Below are 8791 nucleotides of genomic sequence, written 5' to 3'. Positions count from 1 at the left end.
GTTCTTTCTTCTCTAGTATGGTGAGTTTCTTCTCTAGTATTTCTTCTCTAGTATACTGGGAAGGGAAGTGTATCCCACCAAAACACTGCCCTCCTTCCACTGCAGGGCACAGGGCTGGGTGTTTACTTGCATCAGCCTGCTGTACAAGAAGTCAGGATGGAGCCTTCTCACGTGTTTGATAGATTTTTAAACTAGGCCTTTTCTTTGGGCTGTTAGGGAAGTTGCAGACACTGCTGTTTCAGCTGACGACTGCGTAGGAGTCCATAGCAGGGAAGTGTGCTGGCTGACGTGAAAGGCAGGATCCAGCCCGAGTGCGTCCTTCTGCAGACCTGGGAGAATTTCATTGCAGCAGGTGACCTTCTGCCTTGGTTCCTGGGAAAAAAACAGCGCTCGTAAGTGTGGCCATGCAACTTATTTTGCAGCCTTTCAGGCTACTATCTCCCCCAGTTTCTGCTGTGCTGGTGATCAGCTATTTCTAGTACCGTGGCCTGTGTTCAGATGCCTTACAACAGCTGCCTTGCTTTGGAATCATGGCTGTCTCTCTCCATTGACCATGAGGGAGAGCCAAGGTCTGGCAGCACAGGAGGACATGTTGCCTCAGTCATGTGTCCTGCCTGGGTGCAGGGCAGGCACTGGGGTACCAGTTAGATCCTCCCAAGGTACCCACATGTTCATAGCCCCAGGCTGCCATTGCTGCTTCGGAGCCCTGACCCTTGCTGGAAGGGGCATCCTTCCCAGAGAGGGGCAGCAGCTGCATTTAAATCCCTTATCCACGAGAACATCTTTTCCAGCACTGTAGTGATTTTGCTACTGTTAAGAGGATCAAATTCCAGCCCTGTGAGTACCTGGTGACTCTCAGATACACAGGATATATGTGTATGTATACATGTGCATGTGTACTCTTAGACACACAGGAATGGGGGTCCCTGAATCCAGCAGCGCCACGGTGTTGATACAGTGCTGGAGAGGAGTGTACTCGGAAGTAAACCATTTATCAAACTGTATTTTGTTGACTCAGAGCCCTGGTCCAGCCAAACACTTCAGCAGCTGTTTGATTATAAGCAGAGGAACACTCACAAGCTTAAAGATAAAACAACCATGAATTACCTAGCTGGGCAACACTAAAAAAGGGCAGCAGCTGGCCAGCTGTGCCCTTCAAGAACAATACAGGGATCTTGGCGTAAAATTACCTTTCTGGCCAACATTTACTCATGGACGACACTGCTTCTCTTTAATAGCCAGAACTGATTGGAAGAAAACCTCAAAAAAAACAAAGAAATGAAATGAAGGGGGAATCTAGCAAGTGTAAACCTAGATCTCTAAAATTCCTGACTCTGCAATGACGTGGCTGTCAGTAACAAACCTTGTGTGAAAGCTGAAATTTCATTTTGGATTCATCAGTGGACTCTTTTACTACTGAAAAAAAAGAAAAAGAAAAAGAAAAGAAAAAGAAAAGGAAAAGAAAAGAAAAGAAAAGAAAAGAAAAGAAAAGAAAAGAAAAGAGAAAAGAGAAGAAAAGAAAAGAAAAGAAAAGAAAAGAAAAGAAAAGAAAAGAAAAGAAAAGAAAAGAAAAGAAAAGAAAAGAAAAGAAAAGAAAAGAAAAGAAAAGAAAAGAAAAGAAAAGAAAAGAAAAGAAAAGAAAATCACGCTCCCTTATGAATTGCCAAGTGAACGCACAATAGCTGCATTTGTTTTATTAGCCTTCTGACCTTTCCCTTCTCTGATGAGGTTTCTTTTTCCTATTAGCGCTATTAGAGCGTCTACTGAGATGGCAACAAAACAAACACTGTTATTGTTGGCTAATTCGCTCTTTTAGCAGGGAACAGGGATGCGCAGGCCATGAGCAGATGCTTGTCTTGCACCTCCAGCCCACGGCAGGCGTGGGAGTCACACTACACCTGGGATAGCAGGTCCCGGTAGGAAGCCCTCACCATGAACACCACCGCGCTGCATCTATTTTCACAAAGCACTTCAAGTCATGCTTGTCTTGGAGCCTGGGAGTAATTTATTTGCCTCCAATGGAGGAGTGTTATTTTGTTTTGTACCATTCAAGTATTTTTGCACAGATATTGGGGTTCCCCCCCCCCCCCCTTTTTTATAACTGCCCCACAGCACCGCTTTCTCTGGAGGTGACCAATGCTAGACCATGTGGGGATGGCTGGGTGCTTCCTGTCCCCATGGTTTCTGGGGCAGGTTGGTTTGCTACAAAGCACTGCAGCTGCTGGAGAGACGGGTGTGATTATTGTGGCAGCGCTTGCCCAAAGTCCTATGCGGATTTTGTGTCCTTAATTTACCGATCAGTGGAACTGGCTGCTCAGCATCAGCGGAACTGGGTGTTTCAAAAATTTATACCAAGCAGTAAGGGTCGGCTGTCATGCTGGCATGGAGCAGGACTGTGGAATTTTTGGACTTATATGGAAGTCTGAGAAAACTTCAGACATAATTCTGGAACACGCCCAGCAGACTGCATGGTAACAGAGGAGCTGGCTGAGGAATTTATAGCTGTGGGGAGAGAATAATCATCTTTTTCTAAAGAAATTTTGATCCCAGGAGGGGAAAAAACAACTCAGAAGGCTAGTGGAGAATTTGTCAATTATTTTTTCCTTCATGTGTAACTTATCTGGGACCTATATACATAAATCATAGTAATAACAAACACTGCTGAAATTACCAGCAGCATTTAAGCAGGAGAATTTGCGGCTAGGATGTCACTAGCTTTCCAGAATGCCAAGATTGCAGTGCCATGTTATTCTAATATTAGTCACTTCTAGCAGATAAGATTGCATATAAACCGCAACCCATCTGCAGTTTCAGGAGGGCCAAACCAACCCATTTAGGAACAGTTAAATTGCTAGTTCTTGAACATAAGTGGCAGGATGATAAATGTGACCTGTTTGCTGTTAACTCCAGGCAAGTGCAGCCAATTTTTCTTTAGTTTAGACTAAAGGAAAAAGCATATTAAATCTGTATGTTGGCATTCGGAGTCTTCTCTTTTTAGAACAATGGCACACCACTTTAGAATTTAAGGGGAATGGCTGAAGCAATTGCTCTTATACATTTTCAGCAAGGTTTTGGGATCACGCACCACCTCAGGTAAGGTTATACTGAGCCTTTTGCTGACAGTCATATCAAGATGATTTGGTACCCTAGATTCTTAGCCCAAAGACTCAGGAGTTGGGACTGTGGTATTGCAAGTAAAGTAATAACAGCTGCAGCATCACAAGGGCTTGCTTGCAGCACGAGCGGTGATGTTCACCTCTTCTCTGTGACTTCACATTGATCCTACCTCACCAGCCGTTCGAACACCCTGTGATTTTCCAGAAAGCTGCTCATGACAGGCAGAACAGCAGAGACTATGATGCTCTTCTGGGCCCCATGATACAAGGGGTTAAGCCAGGATTAGGGTGAACACAGATTTTTTTGCTGTTTGTGTTGAGAGGTGCTTTAGGGCTGCCTCTTAAGACCTATTGCCCAGAAGGCCACAGTAGTTAAAAAATGGCTAAGAACATTTTCAGCTGTTTTTCCTTTCTTTTTCATGCATCTGATGCAGGTGCTCAGTGCAGCATGCTGAGGAGACCGTTCCCAGGCTCTGCATTTGTCTCACACCTGTGTAGTGCCAGCCGTGCTGGAGTCTGGCTTGTCTGCAGGGTTCCTATGGACTACATTAATACAAAAATATAGGTGTGAACAAATAACTGTCTTCTGGATTAGCATCCTACTATTGTTTTCACCTTTTCTGTGCACAGATGTTCTTGCAAAATCCCGGTTAAAAGACAGAAAGGATTAAAAATACCTGCTTGCAGGGCCTTGGTTAGACCCAGGTAGTTAACCTCTAGTTACCTGATTTGAGCCATGGAGTATGTCAAGAATGTATGTACCATTATTCACTGGGAAGATATGTGCTCCATAAAGTCTGAAGCCTTGATTGGCTCAGCTAGAAATATTTCTAAATGAGTGTTGCAAAACATTATATGGTTTTAAAATGGCAGTTAGTCTTTTACTATTTTTTGAGCAGGAGTAGTCAGGAGAATAATAGAGACAAAGAAATTCCAACCCAATGCATTCATGACATCACATTTAATAGCAGTGAACCAAATGGTGCAAATTACCCTAATGATCCCTTTCGATTTAATAGCTGGGCTACCTCTGTATTTTTCAAATAACTGAGGTTGTAAAGTTTTCTACTTCTTAACTAGGTTTCTTTTTGGTGTCAGTTAATATTATGTTTTATTAAGTCAATGTGGTGGTTTCCGGCCAGTTTTATTTCATGTTTTACAGACAAGTCATCTCTATAGGGTACTGTTAGAAAATATTTTATAACATTGCATGTCTATTTGCTGACCACAAACAGTCTCTCTGGTAAAACAAAATGCGTTCAATTATCTTAATTTTTACTAATTTCACTTTTCTCTGAAAAGTCCCTTCTGATGTGGAGAGCACAGCTGCACGGGAGGAAGCCAAGAGCAGCTCAGAGAGAAAACAGCAGTGCTGGCGGGAGCTGCCACATGGGGACTGCACTGCTCCCGGAAACCCAGCCCGCAGGAAGGGGACCCCTGGGCTCTGCTCCCCTCTCCCTGCACCTGGGGCAGGGACATGGCTCAGCCTCCGCTGGCTTCTGCCCCCGCTGCACCGGAGCTGCGGGCCCGGGGGAGAGCAAGGCAGCCGTCCCACCTGCAGGTGACAAGGGCATGGATGGAGATACGCTGCCGATGGGCGAAAGCGCCGGCCCTCGTTGGTGCCTTTGGCGTGGGCTCGCACGACGGCTCCCCAGCAGCCTGCCCGCAATGGCTGTGCTCTTGCTCCAGAGCAGCGAATACCGAGGAGTGAGTTACACAAAGTGGTGCCAACAAAAACCGTGCTGCTGCTCCACTTTTCCTTTTTTAATGATGTGGATTGGCACAGCCCTGCTCTTTGGGATCAGCCTAGGAGGCTTCTGATGCTTTCCTTTCTTGAGCACAAGGGTGGAGTGAACGGATTGACCCAGGAAAGCTGGTTGCCTTGACCTTAGGGTGTATATTGCTTGTAGTGTTAGGAGTCTGGTTAACATCAAACTGGGATTATGAAAGGGGTTGTCTTCAATTTGGAGCTTCATTTGGGATACAATGAGTCTTTACCAACTTCTTCTACACCCTCCTTTATCAGAAACCAGCTGCTCTAAATACTGTCTTTTTGAAGGTTCAAGATTCCCAATATATTTTCCACATGATTTTGTTTTAAACATTGAGTATGGCCTTATGGCCAAAAGACTTTCTCATCTCTGCAAGCATGTGGATGTAAAATAATCCCCGCAAGGTTCAAGCTCTGAATGGTGTGCAAGGTTGAATCATTTTGTTGGAAGCAGGGACAGACAAATGGAAAGAACAATTTTGAGCACATTCTGTCACTGCAAGGTGCGAAGTATGTATTCCAAACCAGTCCAAAATCCAAGTTTAAGTTTGCTCTTCTTAGTGCAGTGGAACAAAGTGCTCATCCCACATGGGGCCTGGATGCCTTGAAGGCATCCTATTACTCCAAGCAGTCTTTCCAGGGAAAAGATGGCTCTCCACCTCCTCAAAGGCTCGAATCTGAGGCACAAATACTGAGTGTCAATGCTGTGGTATTTCACCCCACAATGACTAGAGAGGCGCTTGCTGTCACCCTGGTGGCATGCAGAGTGACATGCCATCATTACATCACCTCTATATATTCTCTCAAAAAGTAATTCCTGTCTACAGCAGCAGCAGTTTCATGGTGCTGAGCAAAGCGTCCCCAAGGAGCTGCAAGAAAGGCCTGCTCTGCATGCAAAATACCAGGGATTAGTTAACATTGTGTATTTTAGCTGGTGTGGCTAGATAGGACAGTGTAGGTGTAGGTTACTGAGGGTTGAGTGGCTTATTCTGATTTCTTTTAATCTGTTGAAAGTTTAAAAAATGGTTTAAGCAAAGCCAAAATACAGTATTACAGTACTGGGTGCCTGTGTATAAGCTCTCATTGGCTCAATCAGACTCATTAAAACACTTAATAGCTACACCAGTGCGAACTACTATGTAGGTAAGACCTGAGATGCTCTTTCATGGAAGGAAGATCTTAGAGGAGGTGTGGGAATGATCTACCAATAATTGACCAGACTTGCTATAAAATGCAGCTACAGGAACATAAGAGCAACCAAGTGCGTCAGGACAGAGGTTCACCCAGCCCAGCAAGCTGTGCCCTACCACTGCTCACACTGGAAGCCAGGGAATGGTATAAGATGGGCAAATGCGAAGGGATGCTTCCCCATCCTCCAGCAACTTGTGTCTGAGCCAGAAGGAAGTGCCTTTGTATGTAAGGGCTCTTGATGTATTATTTCTGGTTCATGACCTTGTACAGTTGTCCCTTGGACCCAAGTAGACTTTTATACCTTGCAGCATCCTGTGCCAAGCATATTTGGGGTGGAAAGATATTGACGGTGGATTCCTCATGTCATGAACAGAATTAAAGGTTTTATCTGCCTTTTCACCATTGTCAGCAGTGAGATCCAGAGAGCTACTCAGTCTTCTTGCAGAGATTTTTTAGAACCAGATGTTCCAAATTACCTGAGATGAAATATTTAGTAATAGTAATAATATATGCCAGGCTTCTGACACTCAGTGTCTGCAGCTATGTCTGCCTTCTGAGGTCCAGGTATACCAAAAGAGCCATAATTCCTGTTGTAGTGATCCACACTGCATTTCTGTGTGGCGATTTTCCCATCTGGCATCCTTTATTCATAGCAGCAGCTCTTCTTCTCTTCCAAGATCCTGTTTCTTTTTACTTTGTTCTTTTTCTTTGAGGTTTCTCACCAGTTCAGGGAAGATAAGTGGATACGGAGATGGTGTTGCACAGGGTGAGAGGGAGTGCACACCTTCCTTCAGAGCAAGCATCCATTGTCATCAGCTTTCCTGATTTCATTGGAGCTCTTGTACTTTCCCTTAGCTGCCCTTGTGCAGCAAAAGCCCTGAGTAACAACGGAGCCTAAGGTTCGTCAGTTGTACGCAGGTGCTACACCAGTGCCGATGCTGGGCTCCACTCTCTCACACTTTTTATTCAGGATGCAAAATTTTCAGGCACTGGGGGGAAAAACCTTTGTGTTCTTTCCTAAAGAAACTTGAATGTGCTGCAGCCACTGTCTGCCTACAGCTCATAAATTAAAAACAATTAAAGGCACAAGACACGGCGAGTCACTGCTTCCTATTGGCCTGCCTCTTCCCTCTTGCCTTGTACAGTCAAGCTTCAAGGAAGCAGCTTCTCTGGCAGAAAAAAACCAACAAAAACCCAACCCCCAACTCCCCAAAAGTGAAAGAAGAAAAAAAGCATCAGGGAAACAAACTGAAACACAGGAAGACAAGTCTTGTGACCCATTAGCTCTTTTGTTTGCAGTATAAATCACTCTGTTATAATCATAAATTTGAGGACATAATTGGACTCCACGTATAAATCTATTGCCAGTGATTACAGGCAAAATGCCTCGAGCGATGGAGCCTGCAATCCAGCACTGGTGCGGTTTGGGGGGAGGCCTCGGGAAGGGGGAAGGGAGCCTCTGCAGTCGCCAGAGTATTTTCCATGAGCACATCTGTAGCTGGAAACAGATGCTCCATGCTGCCATCCAGCCAGCAAAGTAATGTAAAAAACATTACAAAGATACCCTTCAAAGCATTCTTTGCTATGCTCATTGTCCGGCAGCGGCTTCTCCTGCTCCTCGCTCCCCACCAAAAGCTCCATGTGGGTATCATGAGGGCCTCTCTGCCCCATCCCTCTGATAAGGGGGAAATGGCATCCCTAAAGCCAGGGCAGGTCTCTCCTTTGCAGCCAAAGTTGGGTACTGTTGGTGTTTCTTAGTCTCAGGTCCTGACTGAATGTCAGAACCACAGAAGGGCTTTTAGATCTCCTTGGCAATATTTCCTGAGCAAATGTGAATGCTGTGTCTGCAGGAACGAAAGGCTAAATTCATTTACCTCCCGGCCATCCACCTGGGCACCATCTTGCCCTCCGCTGCCCCGGGGTACATTTGCCCCGTGCCGTTCTCCGCTCTGTTCAGTTCATGTAGTTAGCCATGTTATAAAGAATATAGCTATGAGCAGTGATCAAACCTGGGAGTGTAAAACTCCTGTTGTCATTTTGATTCATAACATTTCCCCACAAGGAAAAGCCTGGCTATGCAGGGTAGCATGGCCTAACATCGTGCCAGCCATTTTAAGTTAAGGTCCAATAGCTGGGTGCCAGGAGAAACTTGCTCAGCGGTGCAGTTGTCTTCAAAGTCAAGATGTCCCACCAAGACCCTGCTACTCCTGCTAAGGCTGTGGCGTTGGAGCTCAGCAATTACAACCTCAGTTTCAGGTTTGTGAAAAATAGCCAGATTATTAAGGCTGAATTCTGCACTGGTGCTTGATGCTGCTTCCCTTGTGTATGTTCCTGCACATTCTGCCCTTAACTGTGTTGATTCCCCAGGGCAGCATGTGCTGGACACATGGCCACTGAAAGCAAATTTAGTTGGACAGAGGTTGTTTACTGCTGGCTACAGTGCAGGTACACCTTAATGTAACTTTTAAGTCTGCATGTGCCCTTAGGATCATGTTCCTGCCTCTGGCCTTCTTCAACTGAAGTAGCCAAGATGAGGGAATGCTGCTGTGGAGATGCCAAGGGAGAGGTAAGACCACACACTGATGGGCTGAGAGAAGGACCATTGTGTGAAATGATGGATCGGAACAGCTTTTGTCCAGGTTGGAGGAAAAGATGATGCGTTAATTAAGATTAATTACTCAGGGGCTCCCGAGGTAATAGGAGCCAACAAGGA

Source organism: Aptenodytes patagonicus, chromosome 3, assembly GCF_965638725.1.
Source record: "Aptenodytes patagonicus chromosome 3, bAptPat1.pri.cur, whole genome shotgun sequence".
NCBI lineage: Eukaryota > Metazoa > Chordata > Aves > Sphenisciformes > Spheniscidae > Aptenodytes > Aptenodytes patagonicus.
This window is presented reverse-complemented; position numbering follows the sequence as displayed.